We start from the raw sequence: 14,299 nt of genomic DNA, 5'->3' as shown, positions 1-14,299 counted from the left end.
CCTCACCACAGGCCGCAGGGGACTTCTGCTCCGGCGCCTGGAGCACCTCTCCCCCTCCTTCTTCACTGACCTTGGCACCTGCAAGGCTGTTTCTCACTCCCTTCACTCTCCCAGCTGCTGTGTGTCACAGCGTTTTTTTCCCTGTCTTAAATATGCTCTCACAGAGGCGCAAAACAACATCGCTTATTGGCTCAGCTCTGGAAAACAGTGGGGCCCTTACCAAACATGGGGCAGCTTCTAGATCCTTCTCACAGAAACCACCCCTATGGCCCCCTGCTACCAAAACCTTGCAACGTAAACCCACTATACTATGTCATGTTCTCTTTACTGCCTTATTTAATGAACCTAAAATCATGTTGAAAAAAAATCTTTTTGTCGCAAGAAAGTATTATCTTTTAGTTTGCACAAAGATCAGGAGCAATATAAAAAGTCTTACATGCAAAATATTGTTATGTTGAAAATAATCAAGTGCTGTCAGCAACATTTTGGAGTACTGTACAGTGAATTTAAACAGTCCATATACTTGGTAGATGCATACAACAAAAATTCACTTTTGTTAAGTAGAATTGGATCAGTTCACAACAGAAGAGATTTTTTTTTTCATTCTCCTTTATTCCGTTAAAGACATAATCTCATATATTTTCTTCATACATGTTATACAGATTTTTATTTTTGTTATGCCTTATCAGCACTTCAGCTATTTCAAGGAGACATTCATGTACAGAGTGGATATAAAATATTTGAAAATAGTTCATAGTTTTTTCTTTGTTTGGTTGGTTTTAGTCCTAATTTCTCTCAAAGCACTTTGTACATGTCAGTAAATTACAGTAACACAATAGCATCATATTTTACACAAATTTAAGCTGATTTAAAGAGTTTTTGTTATTGAACAAGTCACATACCAAAATGCAATTGCCCTTCTTGTTCTTGTTCATAATGCCTTTATATTTTCTCTCTTTTATAAACACAAGTAGCTCAGTGTATCGTGTTTACATTGCAAGGGTTTAGTAGTGAGGGGCTGCAGGGTTGACCTCTGTGAGAAGAGCCCAGAACCTGGCCCATGTCAGAGCAGAGCCAGCTCCAAAAAGGGATGCGCTGCTGGCCAGAGCAGAGCCATGAGCGATGCTGGTTGTGCCTCTGGGATAGCAGATTTAAGGGGAAGAAACAATGTGCAGTAGCAGCTTGGAGAGAGGAGTGAGAACCAGCCTTGCAACCACCAAGGTCAGTGCAGGAGGGTAGGAGGTGCTCCAGGCACAGAGCAGAAGTTCCCCGCTTAGTATTAAAATTAGCTACAAGAAGTCATTTCCATAAATTCCTCTTGTCTGCGCTTGCACAGTGCCTTGTGTTGGTGGGCTCTGAGGGTCGTGGGGATGAAGTAAGATGTCTTCATCAGGGTTGAACTTTTCACCTCATCTCTTTGTGCATGCTCTCTGAGGCCTTTGTCACAATCTGGGCCATAAGGTTGTTTTGATCTGGTTCTTGGGGTCCAAGGGGCTCCTGTTATCTCAAGGCCTTTCATGTTTGACATTCTTTATCTTGTCCTTTTAAGAACAGTCCTCCTTATCTCTGAGCCCTTGGTCACAGTCCGAACCATGAGGTTGTTTTGATCTGGTTCTCGGGGTCCGAGGGGCTCCTGTTATCTGGAGGTCTAAGTGCAGCACAGGCACAGTACATCGCAAATGTAGCACATACTCATTCTTAATCAATCGCTCTCTAATTTCTAATTCCATGTTTCAGTGGTGGAGTTCATCTGCCCAGCTGGGTAAAACCACCACAGAAATGCATGTTATTTTCATGCTACTTTATTAATATTCATCACTATTTGTAATGAAAGTTTTCTAGCTGTCAAAGTCTGATCTGTTGTACTAACTGTCGTATTTATTGTTTTCATTTACTGATGTGTTAAAGACAGAACTGTGTATCTTTTAACTTGTCAGTGGCTTTATTTATTTATTTATTTAATGCACTATATCTAATTTCTGTCCTTCACTCTTTTGGATTTCTTCAGGAAATATTTGTTAGAAAAAATTCATTGTCTAAGCTTTTGACCAGGGACTGACTGACTTTGATCTAATCTTGAGGTACCAAGAGAACAAGTCACAGAGGTATAAGATGCTTTCCTATACATATAGGAAGTGGTCATCCATCACTTTGAGTACCTAAGGAGTATTCACTCTCTCTCATCACTTTCTTTCATGACTAACGCCTTGTCAAAATGCCATCTTTTCCAAATTTAAACCAATTTTGAGTAACATAAGTGAAATAAAAGCCTCTTCTGTGGCTTCTTTTAAAATACTTTTTTGTAATATTAAAAACTGTTAATCCTTTTTTTTTTTCCTTTTCTTTAAAACCATGAATAGCAAAATTTTTCTTTCTAAGAGGTGTTTACAACAGACATGCTTTAATGAGACAGTCTTAATGACAGTTGCCCAACAAAAGGTATAAATGGCATGAAAAGCACAAGATAATGCTCTTAGCATGAAACGTGGAGCCATAAATATGTGGAGCAAGGAAGAAACTGTATTAACAGTAGTTGAGATTCATTCTGTAAAGTATGGAGAGAGGTATGTTATTATAATAGCTTGTAATAGTAGTGAAGCATAAGTCTTAATGGTATGTGTTATCTGTGCATTGTTGATGGGTTTTGGTCATGTTTTTAAAGAAAGTTCACAAATTGTTCATACATCTATTTGAAATAAAGTCCTGTTATTGGAGTAAAAGAAGAGGATGTAGCTGGAAGCCAGATTAATTTGTGCAGGTACTTCATTACCATCCCTATAGCATAGTCAGCCTTGAATCATGTAGTCTTTATGTCTCATTGTCTGCCTCCTTTGCTGATTACTTCAAAATCCTGATGTTGACAACAGGGAGAAGGGAGGATAAAGGACAGACAGATGTCTGTAGTATATACTACATTATATATAACTTATTATGTTTATAGATGGTAGTCATCTTATAACTGAAAATAGTCCAAGTCCACAGATATAACTGGTAGAAGTGGAAACAAACCCAAAACTTATGCTTCCTAGGAAGAAGCTCAGATTCATCAGGGCATTCTGACCTCCTTTCACACATAAGCTGGCAAGAGCAAAGTGAAGCAAAGTGAATTTGCAAAAGAAGTATTTTACTAACGCAGGTTATGAAATGACATATATATTGATTTAAGCAATATTTATTTATTTATTTATATTTTTTATTGTTGCTTTCTTTAGCATGTGACATGCAAGGAATCATTACTAGTCAGTCTTTTCAATATATCTACAAGGAAACATAAATGGGAGAGGAAATCTGCAATAGGACAAGCAGTTCTGAATGTCATTAGGCTCTTGATGTCTACAGCCATGTGAAAATGAATCTGACATGGTTTATTACAGAACAGTGATGGAGCAGCACTTGACTGAGCTGGAAAATCTTTCACTTGCTATTATGCTGTTATGGCTGAAATGAATGTAGAATAGAAGCTAAAGTCACCTTTCCTAAAAATCTTATGCAGTTGCACTTCTCCATTTCATACAGAAGTGCAACTTACGTATTCTGCAGATATGAGGAGGGAAAATCATCAGTCACACTTTTCTTACATTTGCCTACTCAAGCAAATGACACTGTAATGACAATAATATATTTCTAATGTATTGTCACCATCAAGGAACCAGAAACAGAAAAGTTTTCACTTGACTTTGTCTAAAATGTGTAAATCTTTTAAGCATTAGATCCATACAAAATCACTGGTGTGAGGAAGTATGGTTATTTTTTTTTTCCCTTTTGATATTAAACAGTGAAACTTCTGGCTTAGTGCTAACATCGGAATCAAATGAGTCCTGACTCTCTTGACTATTCCATTATGAATTTGTCTTAAGAAAATTCCAGGATGTATCCTTACTCTCTTTAACACATAGAATAAACTGCACTACAAACTCAGACTTAGTTGCCTGTGAATTTCTATAGAATGGGAATAGGGAATGGGGAATGGGAATAGGGAATAGGGAATAGGGATAGGGAAAGGGAAAGGGAAAGGGAAAAAGAAAAGGAAAGGGAAAGGGAAGGGGAAAGGGAAAGGGAAAGGGAAAGGGAAAGGGAAAGGGAAAGGGAAAGGGAAAGGGAAAGGGAAAGGGAAAGGGAAAGGGAAAGGGAAAGGGAAAGGGAAAGGGAAGGGGCGGGAAGGGGCGGGAAGGGGCGGGAAGGGGCGGGAAGGGAAGGGAAGGGAAGGGAAGGGAAGGGAAGGGAAGGGAAGGGAAGGGAAGGGAAGGGAAGGGGAAGGAAAAAGGATGTGCTGTTTCCACAAGTCCTGTCATTGCTTAACAGGGACTGACACCTCTCTGCTTCCCCTCCTCAGGAAGTTGCAGAGAGCAATGAGGTCACCTCTTGGCCTTCTTTTCTTCAAACTAAACAGCCCAAGTGTCCTCAGCCTCTCCTCATAGGGCATGCCCTTCACCCCTTTTACCAGCTTTGTTTCTGTCCTCTGGACACTTTCAAGTATCGTAATATCCTTTCTATGTTGTGGAGCCCAGAACTGCATGCAATATTCAAGGTGAGGCCATACCAACACCAAATACAGTGGGAGAATCACTTCTTTTGACCAGCTGGCTATGCTGTGTTTAATGCATCCCAAATTGTGTTTGTCTCTCTTTTCTGCCAGGGCACACTGCTGACTGATATTGAGCCTGCTATCGACCAGCACCCCAGATCCCTTTCTCCTGAGCTGCTCTCTAGCTACTAATTTCCCAGAAAATGAGTGGATAGAACAGATACCGGAGAAGTATTATTACATTAAATAAATTTGTATCTCCATAAGACACACTGTGCAAGCAACAACAATTACGTTCAGAATGTAGAATTGTATGTGTTGGCTCTGATTCTGTTATGGAACAAAAAAAAATAGCTTTGTAGCTAAGAGTTCTCAATTACTTCTGATTTATACTTTGTATAAAAATAAATAAATGCAAAACAAAAACTCTAAATGTAATAACAATTTCCTATATAAAACCAAAATTAAAACAAACAATCAACTAAACAAAGCAGATAATATTTTATCTACATGACTGTCCTGAAACTATATGGCATATTAGAATTTCAAATTGATTTCCTTATAAGATACTCACATTTTATTGATTCTTTGTCATCTGGATGCTTAAGAATAGCAGCAACAAGAATAAATCCACCTGTGAAATATTAAAGATTGACAGATTCTGACCAACCTCATCTCCTTTGATGACTGGGTGACCTGCCTGGTAGATGACAGAAACGCTGTTGAAGTAGTTTACCTAGACTTCAGCGAAGCCTTTGACACGGTCTCCCACAGTATTCACCTGGAGAAGCTGGCAGCCCATGGCTTGCACAAGTACCCTCTTTGAGGGGTTAAAAACTGGCTGGATGGTTAGGACCAGAGAGTGCTGGTAAATGGAATGAAATCCAGCTGGTGACCAGTGGTGTTCCCCAGGGCTTGATGTTGGGGCCCAGACTCTTTAATATCTTTACTGATGAGTTGGATGAGGGAATTAAGTGCATCCTCAGTAAGTTTGCAGACGACACCAAGTTGGGGGGAAGTGTCCATCTGCCAGAGGGTAGGAAGGTCCTGCAGAGGGACCTGGACAGGATGGGTAGATGGACAGAGGCCAGTGGGATGAGGGTCAACATGGTTGAGTGCTGGGTCCTGCACTTTGGTCACAACAACCCCATGCAATGCTACAGGCTTGGGGGAGAGTGGCTGGAAAGCTGTGCAGAGAAAACGATCTGGGGGTGTTGGTTGATGCTCACCTGAACATAAGCCAGCAATGGCCCAGGTGGCCCAGAAGGCCAAGGCCATCCTGGCTTGTTATCAGGAATAGCATAGCCAGCAGGTCGAGGGAGGTGATTTCCCCCTTCTATTCTGCTCTGGTGAGGCCACACCTCGAGTACTGTGTTCAGTTTTGGGCTCCTCACTGCAAGAAAATCAGAGAATCCAGAAAATCCAGAGAAGGGCTATGAAGCTGGTGAAGGGCCTGGAATACAAGTCTTACGAAGAATGGCTGAGGGAACTGGGGTTGTTTAGTGTGGAGAAGAGGAGGCTTGGGGGAGACTTTATTGCTCTCTACAGCTACCTGAAAGGAAGTTGGGTGGAGCAAGGGAACAGCCTCTTCTGTCAGGTAACTAGTAATAGGACAAGAAGAAATGTCCTCAAGTTGTGCCAGGGGAGGTTTAAGTTGGAAATTAGGAGAAATTTCTCAGAAAGAGTAGTCAGGCACTGGAACAGGTTGCCCAGGAAGGTAGTGGAGTCACCGCCCCGGCGGTGTTTAAGGAAAGGTTGGACTTGGTGCTTAGGAACATGGTGATGTTGGTAGTAGAGCGATGGTTAGACCAGATGATCTTGGAGTTCTTTTCCAACCTTAATGATTCTATGATTCTCTTATTCTATGATTCTATATATATTTGAGCTAAGACATGGCTTCCCTGAAGTACTGTGTGTAGTTGGTGCCTTTCAGTTGTTAAACTGGTGGCGAAGATTTGGCCAAGAAAAGAAGTGTCTCTAAAATCATTTTTTCTCTAGTGTTTTTTGGCTTATCTATTTCTTTACAGATCCACCTAATTTGTAGATTTTCAAAACAATTTTTGCAGTTCCAGTTCATGACTGTGTTTTCAGCAGTGCTGAAGCCTTTCTGGTATGTGTTTGCTCTTGGCTGCCTTCCTGTCTCTTTGTCAATATTCACCTCATTGTTCTGATACATCAGTTTGTGGGACTAGGCCGTGCTTTGGGGATATATGAAACTGTCAATGTAAAGTGTGGACCTTCCTGGCAATAGAACTAATACTATGGAGCTCATGAGCTAAACAACCTTGTAGTTTTCAAAGTGAGGCATTAAAATGAGGACTCTGTCTTGGTTTTTTATCCTGATGACAAATAGCAAGAAAACAACAGAGAAAGAATACCTGGAGCATAAAGGAGTCATAAAAATTTAATTGACTGCATTGGCAGGTCAGCTTTGAATAATAGGATCTTCTGTGCTAAAATGAATAACTCGTTTTACTTTGTGCTAAAGAACAAAATCCTGTACCAGAAAAACATAACAGTTGTATTGCAACTCTTTGCTGAAGAATATGAAGACCTATAGACTTTTAGGGTATTGACTTTCTTGTGCTCTATATTCAGGTCTTACGATGACAAGAGGAAAGACTGATCATAAGAAATGAAGAAAAATGACTGTCAAGGTAGGTTGAAGCTAGTTCTGGATTTAGCTTACATTTTCAGAAGCTTATTTGAGAGCTTAAGTTTCAACTGCAACAGGTGAATACAGTGAAAAAATGTGTGTTTACAGGTGTCTCTCAATACAGAAAACTGTATCCTACGATACAGAAAACTGTATCCTATTAAGTTTAATTTTCTTTTCTGCTTTATTAATATTTGATGGATACATGAAAACATATCTTTGTTATCTGTACTCTTTTTATGCTTACTGATGCATATTACATTATAAAGACAAGGATTTTCTACTGGAAAGAGATGATTCTGGAATTAAATAAGGTAATGCATAGCCTTACACTAGTGTCTGGACTCCAAATCATAAAGCACACAGGAACAAGAGCATTTACTGTTCAACACACAGTGAAAGACAGTAAGATGGTATTTTGCACTAGTAGTCTTAGAAATTTCTTAGAGAGAAAAATTAACTCTCACTACATCTGATTCTGCAGTGTATATTTATTATCTGGTTAGTTCCTCTGTAAGTGATTAATTTATAAATATATAGCTGTGAAAATAATATTGAAAGTTACTTCAACTTATCATATTATAGATTTTTTTTAATCATCCTTCTGAACATAAGCCGGCGGTGTGCTCAGGTGGCCAAGAAGGCCAACGGCATCCTTGCTTGTATCAAGAATAGCATAGCCAGCAGGACCAGGGAGGTGATTGTCCCCGTGTACTCTGCTCTGGTGAAGCTGCAACTTGAATACTGTGTTCAGTTTTTCTCCTCTCATTACAAGAAAAGAGTTTGCCCAGAGAGGGGCCATGAAGCTGGTGAAGGGCCTGGAAAACAAATCCTATGAGGAGCGGCTGAGGGAACTGGGGTTGTTTAGTCTGGAGAAGAGAAGGCTCAGGGGAGACCTTATTGCTCTCCACAACTACCTGAAAAGAAGTTGTGGGGAGCTGGGGATCATCCTCTTCATGCAGATAACTAGCAATAGGACAAGAGGAAATGGGGTCATGTTGCGCCAGGGGGAGTTTTAGGTTGGAAATTAGGAGACATTTATTTTCAGAAAGAGTAGTCAGACATTGGAACCGGTTACCCAGAGAGGTGGTGGAGTCCCCATCCTGGGGGGTGTTTAAAGAAAAGTTGGACATGGTCCTTGGGAACAGGGTTTAGTAGGTGATACTGGTGGTAGGGATATGGTTGGACCAAATGATCTTGGAGGTCTTTTCCAACCTTAATGATTATATGATCCTATGAAAATGAGCCAAGATATTCTATTATGTCTTGTCTAACAAACTTTTTTATTGTCTTTCTTTTTCTTTTAATTTATTTATTTATTTATTTATTTTTGTGGTTGTGTTCATTTTCAGATTAAACAAATAAAATAAATCAACACTGGAAACAATCCCTCTTGTATTTTAGCAGAAAAAAGTGAGTTTCCAGGGTTTTCTAAATGAGTTAGGAATGTTGTTCACAAGTATCCCAGTATCTTTCAAGCTATATTCAGAAATGATCTTTTTCCTTTTTCAGAATTTATTTACATAATGAGTGAATGAACATAATCCCACAGAAAGTGGTGAAAATTAACATATAGAAGAAAATAGGGTAGGCTTACATTTTAGGAAAACCCTTGGAGGAGCAAACACATGCAAAATATACCCAGTTATAAGTCTCAGTTCACATGTACGTTTCTATTTGTACTTGATGGCACCTGCCATAGGCTACAGTCCTCTCAAATCAGCATAGGTAAACCTCATTATCAGGCTCTCTACTTCTTAATTTTTTCACGTTAAAAATAAATCTTACCCTACATGTCTTCCAAATACATACAAGTATTTGCAAACAATTGAAAGGTGGAGGAGAGTAGAGAGAGAGGGAAAGAAAGGAAAGGAAAGGAAAGGAAAGGAAAGGAAAGGAAAGGAAAGGAAAGGAAAGGAAAGGAAAGGAAAGGAAAGGAAAGGAAAGGAAAGGAAAGGAAAGGAAAGGAAAGGAAAGGAAAGGAAAGGAAAGGAAAGGAAAGGAAAGGAAAGGAAAGGAGGAAGGAAAGGAAAGGAAAGGAAAGGAAAGGAAAGGAAGGAAGGAAGGAAGGAAGGAAGGAAGGAAGGAAGGAAGGAAGGAAGGAAGGAAGGAAGGAAGGAAGGAAGGAAGAAAAAGTATCTTAAGTCTAAATAAACTCTTAAACCTTTAGACTAGAAGCTGTGTGAGAATAGTTAGCCTGTGTCAGTTAAAATGTCTTTGTCTATATCAGTGACATTATAACAATTAGTGTTAGCTGAGGCTCTGGTCCATAAATTATTTTTAAAAGACTATATTACATTCCCCTTGACTATTAGGGGAGAGAGCTCTTGCCTATTTATTCTGTAGATATTTTTAAAGATGTATTTTGAACAGGCTATATGCTTCTCAACCGACAAACTGTATGCAAGTAGTTATTAGCTATACACCAAAAGGAAAGCTAGATTAGAAACCTCTGGGTACCAAACAACTATTATCCCTGTGTTATATATCCCTGTAAATGAGAACCCATCATTTATCCACATGCAAAATATTGTATATTCAGGCAATGGAATTAAAATGAAACTTTCTGTTATCTCAACTGAGGTTTGACTGTAGAATTTGTCCCAAGCCCTCTGTCTGATATTTTGCATATACAGTGGAAGAAGTTGATTTAGCTGATTTTAACTGAACCACTGAGGCAAAAAAGAAAAATAATGGACATCAAACCAAGCAGATGACTGATAAGGCAGCTATATGTATGCCTATTGACACACATATGGTCTTTAAAAAAAGTGGTGTTGGCTCCCTGGTGTCTTATTGTTGCAGGAAGAACGGCCGAAAACATGACAGACACCAGTATGGTCAGATCATGCTCCATTTTATTACCCGAATAGCCTAGCTTTTATAGCAAATTTAATAGGGGCGGATAGTGTCTCATACAAGATTATTGGTCAAAAGCACTCAGACAAACAACTGCAAGAAAACAACCCCACCTGCAAGAAAACAACCCCCTTGTGATTAGCAGTCACGTAGACCTTGTCCTTGAAGCCAGCTGCTGGCAACAATATTTTTCTAAATTCCTCAATTGGGCGATGTGGGAATCATTGTCATGGGAATTTCTCATAGTTGCCCTGGTAGCTTGGTTTGCTCAGCTGCAGCAAGCCACGGGATCTTTGCTGTTTCAAAAATCCCTCAACATCTTATGACTAAAAGTAAAATGAATAATGAAGTGAATGCTCTAATTCAGGTTCAGGAATATTTAATTTTATGTCCTGAGTCTCTTTCTCCATCCAAAAGGTGCATAACAAAGAAGAAATTTAGTTAACACAGTAGGTTAATATCTATTTTTGCTTAGAAGTTCCCTCTAGGCAAAGTGCGGTCTTTATATATTTGGCAGGGATTTTGCTATTGACTTCAATGAATTTTAGGTTTACGTACAATCTAGCCAAACAGAAATTTATTATATACATTTCCCTGGAGGCAAAATTGACATTTTCAAGCCTCAGTGTACTAATTTAATTTATAAACCAGTAGCAATTGTTTACAGAAGAAAACAAAACAAAACAAACAAAATAGAATAAAACACTACTTTGTCCTCGTAAATACAGTCTTCTGACACACTAAAATTTGAATTAAGCTACTAATGCATTGCATCGCACTTGACAGCAGTGGGACCATCCTAGCTCCCAAAACAGTGACTGTTTAGTGAACTGTTTTACTTAGAAGCAAACTTTATTGATAGATGTTAATTTGTCTATAGACAAATATATAATAAGTATATTTAAAGACTATAATAATAACAAAGAAAATATTTTTAATTTCTTTTACTATTTTTGTTCTGATGGAGGTTTTCTAACTAGACTGTTTATCCATCTCTGGCTTTCATTCACATATGTAGAGAGAGAAAGTATATCCTTGCACTTCATTGATGAACACTAAGCAAATACTCTTGGTAAGACTATATTCTGAAAACTTTCCACAGGAGGTTATGGAAGCAGGTGAGCTACACCGCAGCCAAATTGAAAGGCTACCCTCTAAAACTTTACTCTGCAGTTGGTGCCCATAGGCCACAGTCTAGTGATCTTCAGCTGTGAATGACCAGTTTCCAAATTAATGTTAGAACTACAGAACAACACCACAGTACTGATGTCTACCTGACCAGGCAGACAGCTTTCAGTAATCCCCTCTTCACCTCAATAAAATATTAATTCATATCTTCAGTCACAATTTCACTATTTCCTTCATGATTTCTGGGACACAGGGGCTGCGTAACCATATAAAAGAGGTTCCAAAGAAATGGAGCATGTTATTTTATTTGGGTGCTGTAATAAATGGCTCAGTCTTCAAAATAGGATTATAATCAAAGTTTACAATTTATTAAAGGAATAGAGGTAAGCAAAGAGCGCTGGGTGTGTCAGGAGTCTCCGAGGAGGGGGGGAGGTGAGCAAGTGGCCGTGTGTTGTTTGACATGCTGCCAAGGAGTACAAAGGGGAAGGACAAGAAAAAAAAACTGAGAGGAAGACTACGAGCCTTCAGCATGAAAGACCCCCAGAGACCCCCAGGGGGACCACCGGAGACTGATGCGTATGCTCCAGTGGGAGGGACTGGATCCTGGAAGCTAATTATAATAACCCATTTTTTTTTAGAAGTAGTAATGAATATGTATTAGCCTAGGAGCATAAAAATCAGCTACTTGATGTGACTGGTGTGCGTCCTGGTGGAGTGGAGACTGTCGTGGTTTAACCTGGCCGGCAGCTAAACACCACGCAGCCATTCGCTCACCCTCCCCCCTCCCTCTCTGGGACAGGGGAGAGAAATGGAAAGTGAAGCCCGTGAGTTGAGATACAGACAGTTTAATAAGACAGGAAAATAATAATAATTAATAATAATAATAATAATAATAATAATAATACAATGATGATAATAGTACTACTACTAATAATATGTACAAACAAGTGATGCACAATGCAATTGCTCACCACCCACTGACCGATGCCCAGCCTAGCCCCGAGCAGTCCGGCCCCCTCCCCCCGGCTAGCCACCCCTATATATTATTTAGCATGACATCAGATGGTATGGAATACCCCTTTGGCTAGTTCGGGTCACCTGTCCTGTGTCTGTCCCCTCCCAGCTCTTACTGCACCCCCAGCCTGCCTGTTGGCATGACAGAGCAAAAGGCTGAGATGTCCTTGGCTTGGTATAAGCACTGCTCTGCAACAATTAAAACATCGGGGTGTTATCAGTACTCTTCTCATCCTAAGCCAAAACACAGCATTCCACCAGCTACTAGGAAGAGAATTAATTTTGTTCTAACTGAAACCAGGACACCGGCGCACCCAGCACTGTTTGCTTACCTCTATTCCTTTAATAAATTGTAAACTTTGATTATAATCCTATTTTGAAGACTGAGCCATTTATAACAGTATTGCACACCTGTGTAAAAACTATCATTGCATCTTACAAAGAAAAGCAGAAGTAAGTTACATTAACTATAGCCAGATGGTCAGAAGAAAAATTTCAGTAACAGTAAAATCAAGTAAGAACAAATCTCCAAGCAGACCAAGACATATTCAGAAAGATCCAGCCTGAAAAGCCTCAATGCAGAGGCCTTGAAAACTCAATGCAAAGCCTGTGGCCCACTACCCACTATGCATACCATATTATTGGGTTACAGGTTGCACTTTTGTGTTTTCCTACAGTGAAAAACTGAACTCTACTTGAAGGGACTAAGTTGCTTCCTCTAGTAGCACTAGTCTTTCATTGAAACCCCTGAAGGGTGCTTAGTGGGTTTTCACAGGAAAAAAGGCCAGAAAATGCCAGAGAAAAAGTAAGCTGGGATGTAGCTTCTGGGTCTTCAGTGTTCTCAGAAAAACAGTGAAACCTCTCCTCTCTGCTGTCTTATCCCTAGAAGTCTCTTTTGTATCCTCTGCACAGTCAATAGAGGAATAAAATTGCACAACCAGTAGCTGTGCCAGGGAGGGATTGAAGGGTCACAGGAAGCTTGAGACAGGAGTTTTACCAGAGTAATGGGGAACATAAAAATTTGGAAGGGGTCCAGGGTCCTGTCCAAGAGTGGAGAAAGCAAGATCACCAGGAAAAACAATCAAAAAGTTTGCTGCAGAGGTTAAGTAAGGTAAAGATGTTTTCCTTTTCAGCTAGAGTAAGTGCTCCATACTGATTTCACAGAGAAGGCCAGAAAAACAACTCAAAAACCTAAGATCGGTGTATGCCTCTGTCGCGTTAACATTCTCGGATTGAGGTTTATCGAGTGTATGTACATTGTGTAGAGATGCTAAGCGTTTCATCATAAACCAGAGTTTAACATACAAACTAATTGTCAGTATAAAACATAATACAGTGAGTATTAGCAGAACAATAACAGGGTGAAGCATCTTGTTGAAGATTCCCTTGGCAGCTGGCGACCATCCAAACAAAGTGTCCCACCAACGGTGCCTCTCATCTCTCTGCACTCTTTCCATCACTCGATGTATTTCCTGTGCATCATGATGGACAGTAATCAGAGTCTTTTGTCCATTTTCTCGGACCTGTGTCATCAGCTGCTTTAGGTCCTCATGTACCAGCAATTTCTTCACCAAGGTAAGGTTCATTCCAATAGGAGTAGGCAGCAGTTCATGAAGCAGAATATAATTAGATGCAATAAGTTGATAAGAAGTGACAGGAGCTGAGTATTTAAAATCACATCCTAGAATTTTGGTAAAATTACAAACACAAACATTAGAGTGATTACTGATATCTACCACTGCATTATCTACGACTATAGAATCACAATGAGTTCTCATGCAAACACAACCTTTCCCAATATATACAAGTACAGTTTCAAGGGTTTCATTAGGATGTATCTCAAAGTGGCAAATATTTTGCTCAATGTCAAGACAAATGTCTTGGGATTCCAGCGTGTTACTTTCACAGATGAAACCTTTTTGTTCATGCACAATACATGCATTTACATCAATTGTTTGCCACTTTCCTTCCTTTTGATGGGCCCATACTTTATGCTCTTTAGGATAAAGTATGGTTCCATTATGATTGAGTCCTAATGCAATGATTGGATATACATTGTATACGGTGGCATTACTTATAGTAAGTATAAAGGCAACAATTTTATCATTTTCTGCATA

The sequence above is a fragment of the Aythya fuligula genome, chromosome W, assembly GCF_009819795.1.
Source record: "Aythya fuligula isolate bAytFul2 chromosome W, bAytFul2.pri, whole genome shotgun sequence".
Classification (NCBI taxonomy): domain Eukaryota; kingdom Metazoa; phylum Chordata; class Aves; order Anseriformes; family Anatidae; genus Aythya; species Aythya fuligula.
The sequence above is the reverse complement of the archived record's forward strand: the minus strand, read 5'-3'. Positions refer to the sequence as shown.